This window comes from Suncus etruscus, chromosome 15 (assembly GCF_024139225.1).
Source record: "Suncus etruscus isolate mSunEtr1 chromosome 15, mSunEtr1.pri.cur, whole genome shotgun sequence".
Lineage (NCBI taxonomy): Eukaryota > Metazoa > Chordata > Mammalia > Eulipotyphla > Soricidae > Suncus > Suncus etruscus.
Window position 1 is genome coordinate 72,688,828 of NC_064862.1, and position 8,657 is coordinate 72,697,484.

Sequence of the window (8,657 nt, forward strand, 5' to 3'; positions counted from 1 at the left end):
AGCCCTGCCCGCTGTGCTGTCTCTTCAGCGCCCCCTTCAGGCTTTCAAAAACCAGACTGTAAACAATCACCTCTAACCCCTCAAACTCTGCATTCTGCTCTCCCACCCAGTCATTTGCTGCCCTTGCTTGAATTGAGTTCTTGCTCAATAGAATTTCCAAAGCTAGACAATGTTTGTTAAACCAGGAAAGGGCCACTGACATTTCCTTCTGCACCCTCCAATCTTCTTTCCTGCAAAAATGTGGCCACACAAATGTATGGGAGCAATAGCACAGCAAGGAGGGTATTTGCTTTGCATGTGGCTGACCTGGATATGGGAGTCCCAGCATCCCACATAGTCCTCCAAGCACCACCAGGAATGATTCTTGAGCACAGAGCCAGGAGTAACCCCTAAGTGTCACCGGGTGTGGCTCAAAACCAAAACAAACAGACAAACAGTAGCCACGATCCAAAATAGATTAGATTTGTTGCCATTCAGAAGATTCTAAAGCTGGAGTTTGCAATAAACTCCCCAAGATGATGGGCCAGAGCCACACCACAGCAGGTAGGGCAGCCGACCCAGGTTTGATCTCCAGCATCCCAGATAGTCCCCTGAGCCTGACAGGAGTGATTTCTGAGTGCAGAGCCAGGAGTAAACGCTGAGCACTGCTGGGTGTGGCCCAAAAATCAAACCAAAACAAAACAAATAACCCTCCCTGGCTGAGAAGCACAAGCAGAGGGGAGCCTTGGATAGGTTCGATGAACCGACCGCATAGACAGAGCTCCAAGGCTTTTAATTATTCCACGAATGGTGGACCTGTTTATTAACAGATGGCAAGAATAAGTTCAATACTCCAGCAACAACAACAACAATAATAATAAAACAGTGATAACAGAGCAAGAATGTGTTCGTTTGCCTTGGACAGGGATTTGATCGACATCCAAATGGTCTCCCCAGCACCACCAGGAGTAATTCCAGAGTGCAGAGCTGGAGTAACCCCCTGAGCACCGCCAGGTCTGCACCCTCAAAAACAAAACAAAACAAATGAAAACAACATCAGTATCAATCAAGGGCCATCAAGGCAGATTTGGTCATTTCCTGGCACTAAGCCAATCGCTCTTTACTGTATCTACCACACAGATGGTGGTCAGAACCCTGAGCAAGCCAGAAAACTGGGTGCCCTTCGGGGTTCCAGGGCAGCCTGGACTTTGTTTGTTACCTATACAGCGGGTTTGTTACCTATACAGTTTTTTTTTGTTTTGTTTTTGTTTTTGATCTTTGGGTCACACCTCGCAGCGCCTAGGGATTACTCCTGGCTCTACGCTCAGAAATTGCTCCTGGCAGGCTCGGGGGACCATATGGGATGCCAGGATTCGAACCACCGTCTTTCTGCATGGTAGGCAAACGCCCTACCTCCATGCTATCTCTCCGGCCCCTATAGCAGATGTTTGCTGTGGCTCGAACACTGCCCAGGAGACTGGAAAGCCATGAATTTCCTGGGCTCATCTGGGAAGCCAGTAGGCTAGGGGATCTGAGCTTCTGAAAGCAGGGGGATGAGAGGGGCTAGGTGTTTGCCTGGTAGGCAGCTGCACATTTCTGGCATGATGTATCCTTGGTTAGTGGATAATTTTATCATCATGCAGTTGCCCTGGAGCCTAATTATCTTCCCAGTTCTGTAGTCGAGAGAGTAACCCAGATCAATGAAATCCTAATAAGACCCGCTGAGTTTTATTAGTTTTTTGTTGTTGTTGTTGTTGTTGTTGTTGTTGGGGACACACCCAGCGGTGCTCAATGATTACTCCAGAAATCGCTCCCATGGCAGGCGTAGAGAACCATATGGGGGCACAGAGAGATAGCACAGCGGTGTTTGCCTTGCAAGCAGCCGATCCAGGACCAAAGGTGGTTGGTTCGAATCCCGATGTCCCATATGGTCCCCCGTGCCTGCCAGGAGCTATTTCTGAGCACACAGCCAGGAGTAACCCCTGAACACCGCCGTGTGTGACCCAAAAACAAAAAACAAAACAAAACAAAAAAAAACAAAACAAACCAAAAAAGAGAACCATATGGGATACCGGAAATTGAACCCGGATCTGCCTTGGGTTGGCAGCATGCAAGGCAAATGCCCTACAGCCATGCTATCTCACCAGCCCCTCCCACCAGCTGAGTTTTAAAGAAAAGTTAGTGGACCAGGATGCAGCTCAGTGGTAGGGCACTTGCTTTACATGTATGAGGCCCTGAGTTCTATATCAGTAACACACACATACCATACATAATTTTAAAATTATTATTTTTATAATTTTTGTTTGTTTTTGGACCACATCAGCGATGCTTAGGGGTTGTTCCTGGTCCTATACTTAGGAATCACTCCTGGCAGTGCTTAGGGTACCATCTGGGACACAGGGGATTGAACCCGGATTGGCCACATGCAAGGCAAACACTCTACTTGCTGTATTATTGCTTCAGCTTCACATAAATACATTTGGGGGGGGGGGTGCATACCCTGTGGAGCTCAGGGATTACTCCCGGCAGGATTTGGGCTGCTGAAGATGGAACCTGGTTTGGCTGTGTGCAAGGCAAGTACCCTACACTATCTCTCCAGCCCCCACTCCCATAAATTAATTTTTTTTAAATTTTGGGACCATACCCAGCTGTTATCAGGGGTTACTCCTGGCTTTGCGCTCAGAAATCACTCCTGGAAGGTTTGGGGACCATATGAGACGCTGTGGATCAAACCTGGTCAGCAGCGTGCAAGGCTAATGCTGTGCTATCACTCTGGCCCCGATAAATTTTTTTTTTTTTTGGTTTTTGGGTCACACCTGACAGATAAGGGGTTACTCCTGGCTCTACGCTCAGAAATTGCTCCTGGCTAGCTCAGGGGACCATATGGGATGCCGGGATTCGAACCACCTTCCTTCTGCATGCAAGGCAAATGCCTTACCTCCATGCTATCTCTTTGGCCCCTGGCCCACATAAATTAAAAAAAATTTTTTTTTGCTTTAGTGCTTTTCTATGATTTTTTTTTTTTGTTTGTTTTTTGGGCCACACCCGGTGGTGCTCAGGGGTTACTCCTGGCTGCCTGCTCAGAAATAGCTCCTGGCAGGCACGGGGGACCATATGGGACACCGGGATTCGAACCAACCACCTTTGGTCCTGGATCGGCTGCTTGCAAGGCAAACGCCGCTGTGCTATCTCTCCGGGCCCATTTTCTATGATTTTTGGAAACTATGTTTTTTTGTTTTGGTTTTGGCTTTGGTTTTTGGGTCATACCCGGCAGTGTTAAGGGATTACTCCTAGCTCTATGCTCAGAAATCTTTCCTGTCAGTTTCAAGGGATGCTTGATTGGGATATGGGATACTGGGATTCGAACCACCGACCTTCTGCATGCAAGGCAAACGCCTTACCTCCATGCTATCTCTCAGGCCCCGAAACTATGCTGTTAGTTTGTTTGTGGGCCACACCTGGCAATACTCAGGATCTATTCCTGGTTTAGTGCTTTGTGTGCTCCAGCTATTTATTTGTTATCTCTCTCGCCCTCTATCCATTTGTGTGTTGCGCGTGTGCGTGTGTGTGCATGCGCGCGCCTGTGTGTAGGGTTGGGGTTATATTTGATGGTGCTCAGGGATTGTCTGGGTGCTGGGAATCAGCCACATGTAAGGCCTTAGTGCCTTAATCTTTGTACTGCTGTCTTCTGCCTCTCTTCTTTGGTTCGTTTTATTTTTGTTTTAGGGCCACACCCAGCTGTGCTCAGAGGTTATTCTTAGCTCTGTACTCAGGGATCACTCCTAGTAGGCTCAGGGGACCTATGGGATACCCGCTTCATGCAAGGCAAGCACCACTACTCACCCATCCCAATCCCCTCCACTCCCCACCACCCCCATCTGATCTCGCAGGGGTCTCAAACTCAATTTACCTGGGGGCCGCAGGAGGCAAAGTCGGGGTGATCCTTGAGTGCAAAGTCAGTAGTAAGCCTTGAACATTGGGTGGTATGACCCAAACAACTAAAACAAAACAAAACAAAAAAAGATTCCTCTAGGGCAGGGCCACAAAATGTACGAAGGGCCACAAACGGCCCGCGGGCCGCGAGTTTGAAACCCCTGGTAGGCCCCAATTATATTTTGCGATTGGGATTTTATTTACATATTTAGGCTGCATGGTTCCCATGCCATTGGGAATAGAAACAAGTTTGCTGAAATTGCCTCTGTATTTTTGTTATTTTTTATTTTGGGGTCATTTCTATCCTTTTAGATGGTTAAAAATTAACAAGAGAAGACAAAGTAACAAGAAGTGTTAAAACCCTTGGAGTCTGAGCGGTGGCGGCACAGCAGCAGGGCATTTGTCTTGCATGCATCTGACCTAGGATGGACCGAGGTTCAATCCCCTGGCGTCCCATATGGTCCCCCAAGCCAGGAGCCATTTCTGAGTGTAAAGCCAGGAGTAACCCCTGAGTGTCACTGGGTATGGTCCAAAAACAAAACAAACAACAACAACAAAATAAATATTAAAGTCCAGTGGTGATGGAGGTTACTTGCAGCTCAGTGCTGGGGGCATTTTTGGTTCCTTGGGGGAACCATTCAATGCCAGATCAAACCAGCCCATCTCCAGTCCTAATGAACAGCCTCTCCGTTGTTTACTTTCATTTCAGGTGTTGCTGGCTTGAGTCCACAGGGACATCACTAAGGCTGATGTCATGGAATGCCTCCCTTGTTTTCTTCCACACACCTACACGTGTGAATGTCACATCTGATTCATTTTGGGGGGATGGAGGGAACAATAAGCAGAGCTCAGGGGCTATTCCTGGCTCTATGCTCAGGAGTGATCCCTGGCAGTGTTCAGGAGAGCAAGTGAATGAAAAAGGTCAAACCTGGCCTCCTTAGGGGCAGTAGCGATAGCATAGCAGGTAGGGTGTACACAACCAACCTGGGATCTTATATGATCCCGAGTCTGCCAGGAGTGATTTCTGACATAGAGCCCGGAGTAGGAAGTAATACTTGAATGCCTCCAGGTGTGACCCCAACCCCCCCAAAAACAAACAAACAATAAAAAAACACCAAAAAACAATAAAAGACTTGGGGGAGGGGGCAGAGCAATAGCACAGTGGTAAGGTGTTTACCTTGCAAACAGAGGACTCTGGTTCTAATCCCGACATCCCATATGGTCCCCCAAGCCTGCCAGGAGTGACTTCTGAGCACAGAGCCAGGAGTAACCCCTGAGTGCCTCTGGGTGTGACTCAAAAACAAAAACATGAAACAAAACAAAACAAAACAAAACATGGCAGTGGGGGCTGGTGAGGTGTCTGCCTTGCAAGCACTAGCCAAGGAAGGACCACGGTTCGATCCCCTGGCATCCCACATGGTCTCCCCAAGCCAGGGGCAATTTCTGAGCGCTTAGCCAGGAGTAACTCCTGACCATCAAACGGGTGTAGCCGGAAAAAAAAAAAAAAACCCAAAAATAAACATGGCAGTGGTAGGGCATTTGCCTCCCATGTAGCCAACCAGGGACAGAACCTGGTTCGATTCCCGGCATCCCATGTGGTCCCAAGCCTCCCAGGAGTGGTTTCTAAGTAAGAGTCAGGAGCCCTGAGCACCTCCAGGTGTGGCCTAAACAAACAAACAAACAAACAAACAAAATAAATGAAAGATTTGGACCTTTTACTTACAGAGCTCATGCCTCTCTCTCATGAACTCATGAATCTCTCATGGTTCAATTTTTTATTATTTATTTATATATATTTCTATATATTTTTGGTTCCATATTTGTTTGGTTGGTTTTGAGACCACATCCGGTATCATTCAGACATTACTCTTGGCTATATGCTCAGAAATTGGTCCTAGCAGGCTCTGGAGACTATCTGGGATACCAGGGATCGACCCCGGGTCGGCTGCATGCAAGGCAAATACCCTACCTGCTGTGCTATTACTCCGGCCCTTGTGCCGTGTTTTTCAAATGTCAAGATGCTATTTCGGGCCCGGAGAGATAGCACAGCGGTGTTTGCCTTGCAAGCAGCTGATCCAGGACCAAAGGTGGTTGGTTCGAATCCCGGTGTCCCATATGGTCCCCCGTGCCTGCCAGGAGCTATTTCTGAGCAGACAGCCAGGAGTAATCCCTGAGCACCGCCGGGTGTGACCCAAAAAACCAAAAAAAAAAAAAAAAAAAAAAAAAAAAGAGTATTCCTTATCTTTGGGGCCGGGCGGTGGCGCTAAAGGTAAGGTGCCTGCCTTACCTGCGCTAGCCTAGGACGGACCGCGGTTCGATCCCCCGGCGTCCCATATGGTCCCCCAAGCCAGGAGCAACTTCTGAGCGCATAGCCAGGAGTAACCCCTGAGCGTCACCGGGTGTGGCCCAAAAACCAAAAAAAAAAAAAAAAAAAAAAAAAAAAAGATGCTATTTCATGCTCTTGTATATGTCAAAAAATTTTTTGGGAAAAAAATTTTGAGGGGGGAGAGGGACCACACACTGCAGTGCTCAGGACTTTCTCCTGGTAGGGCTCAAGGGACCCTATGGGATACTGGTGATCAAAACTGGGTCAGCCATGTGCAAGGCAAGTGCCCTCCTTGCTGAACTCTTTAACCCCATACGTGAATCATTTTGCAAAAGAAAATAAATATTCAGTGGAGCGGAACTATTTTTTTTTTTTTTTTTTTTGGTTTTTGGGTCACACCTGGCAGTGCTCAGGGGTTATTCCTGGCTCCAGGCTCAGAAATTGCTCCTGGCAGGCACAGGGGACCATATGGGGCGCCGGGATTCGAACCGATGACCTCCTGCATGAAAGGCAAACGCCTTACCTCCATGCTATCTCTCCGGCCCCGGAGCGGAACTATTGTAAAATTCAATGTCCATGAATGGGAAAAGGGAACAGTGAACCGCTGATACAAATGCCTTTCAGCAGTTCCTCAAAACAGTCAAGTTACAGTATGAACACAAACACCCAGGAGAGGGACAGAGGAGACCCAGGCCCTGCACCCTGAAAATCACACATGAACGGATGTTCCCATGATACCAGCCTTGCTGCTGGACACTTCAGTGAGCCTGACGAGGGTGGGTAGGTGCCCTTCAAGGTCTGTTGTTCAGTCATAGAAAGGAACAGTGTCTGGGCCCTGAACAAACCTGAAACAGGATGTGAAAGAGCAAGGAGCCCCATAGAAGATCCCAGAATGAATAGCATCAGCATGGGGCTGTGGGGGAAGGCAGTAGGAATGACAGGCCCTGGGGCCCTTGCTTTCCTGTGCGGGTCACCCATCTGTGGACACCAGCAATGAGGGGCCCAAGATGCCGCCATATGGGATTCGATGTCTGTCAACTCATCTACCCCCTTTTTTTGGGGGGGGGGTCACACACAGCAGCACTCGGGTTACTCCTGGCTCTATGCTCAGAAATCGCTCCTGGCAGGCTCAGGGGACCATATGGGTTGCCGGACTCAAACCACTGACCTTCTGCATGGGAGGCAAATGCTTTACCTCCATGCTATCTCTCCGGCCCCATCCATCCCTCTTTGATGTCCGTCTTAAGGTTGGAGCTGAATGTTTGGATATAAGCCGGCTCTGCAAGGGAGTTCACACTGGGGGAGGAATGTGTGATCGTGGTGCCTGTGGCTGCTATGAGGGCGAGATGTATCATCCATCACAAGGAGGAGGAAAATCATGTCCATGTTACCTGCATGCATCAGGGCCAGCGCAGTGCCAATAGGATTCTTTTTTTTTTTTGGTTTTTGGGCCACACCCAGCGGTGCTCAGGGGTTACTCCTGGCTGTCTGCTCAGAAATAGCTCCTGGCAGGCACGGGGGACCATATGGGACACCGGGATTCGAACCAACCACCTTTGGTCCTGGATCGGCTGCTTGCAAGGCAAACTCCGCTGTGCTATCTCTCCGGGCCCGCCAATAGGATTCTTGACTCTTCCCCCAGGCTGGTTGGGGCAGGCGGGGGCCCTGCTCAGGGAAAGGGCTCCTTTCTGCTGGCTGAGCACCCTGGCACTTATTTCTTCAGAGATGGCTGCAACAGCTGCTTCAAATCTGACACCTGGGGCCGGGCGGTGGCGCTGGAGGTAAGGTGCCTGCCTTGCCTGCGCTAGCCTAGGACGGACCGCGGTTCGATCCCCCGGCGTCCCATATGGTCCCCCAAGAAGCCAGGAGCAACTTCTGAGTGCATAGCCAGGAGTAACCCCTGAGCGTCACAGGGTGTGGCCCAAAAACCAAAAAAAAAAAAAAAAAAAATCTGACACCCATGACACCCCCTCTCCCCACAGATACAGACCTTCTACCTTCCCTGAGGATCTCCAGGGGTCCTGCCTAATGTGTTCTGCAGCTGTGTGAACAAACCCCCTTGGTTCTTAGTCCTCAGTTGAGGTCATGTGTGTGGTTCCCCCCTGTTAAGCTTTAGAAAACATTTACTAAAAAGCAACATGGGGGGCAGAGCGGCTGTGCAAGGGGTAAGGTATCTGCCTTGCCCATGCTAGACCGTGGTTCGATCCCTGGCATCCCATATGATCTCCCAAGCCAGGAGTGATTTCTGAGCGCATAGCCAGGAATAACCCTTGAGTGTCACTGGGTGTGGCCCCAAAACAAAACAAAGCAACAGAGGGGGTCAGAGCGACAATACAGCAGGTTGCGTTTTTGCTTTGCCTGTGACTGACTTGGGTTCAATCCCCAATATTCCGTATGGTCCTTTAAGTACCGTCAGGAG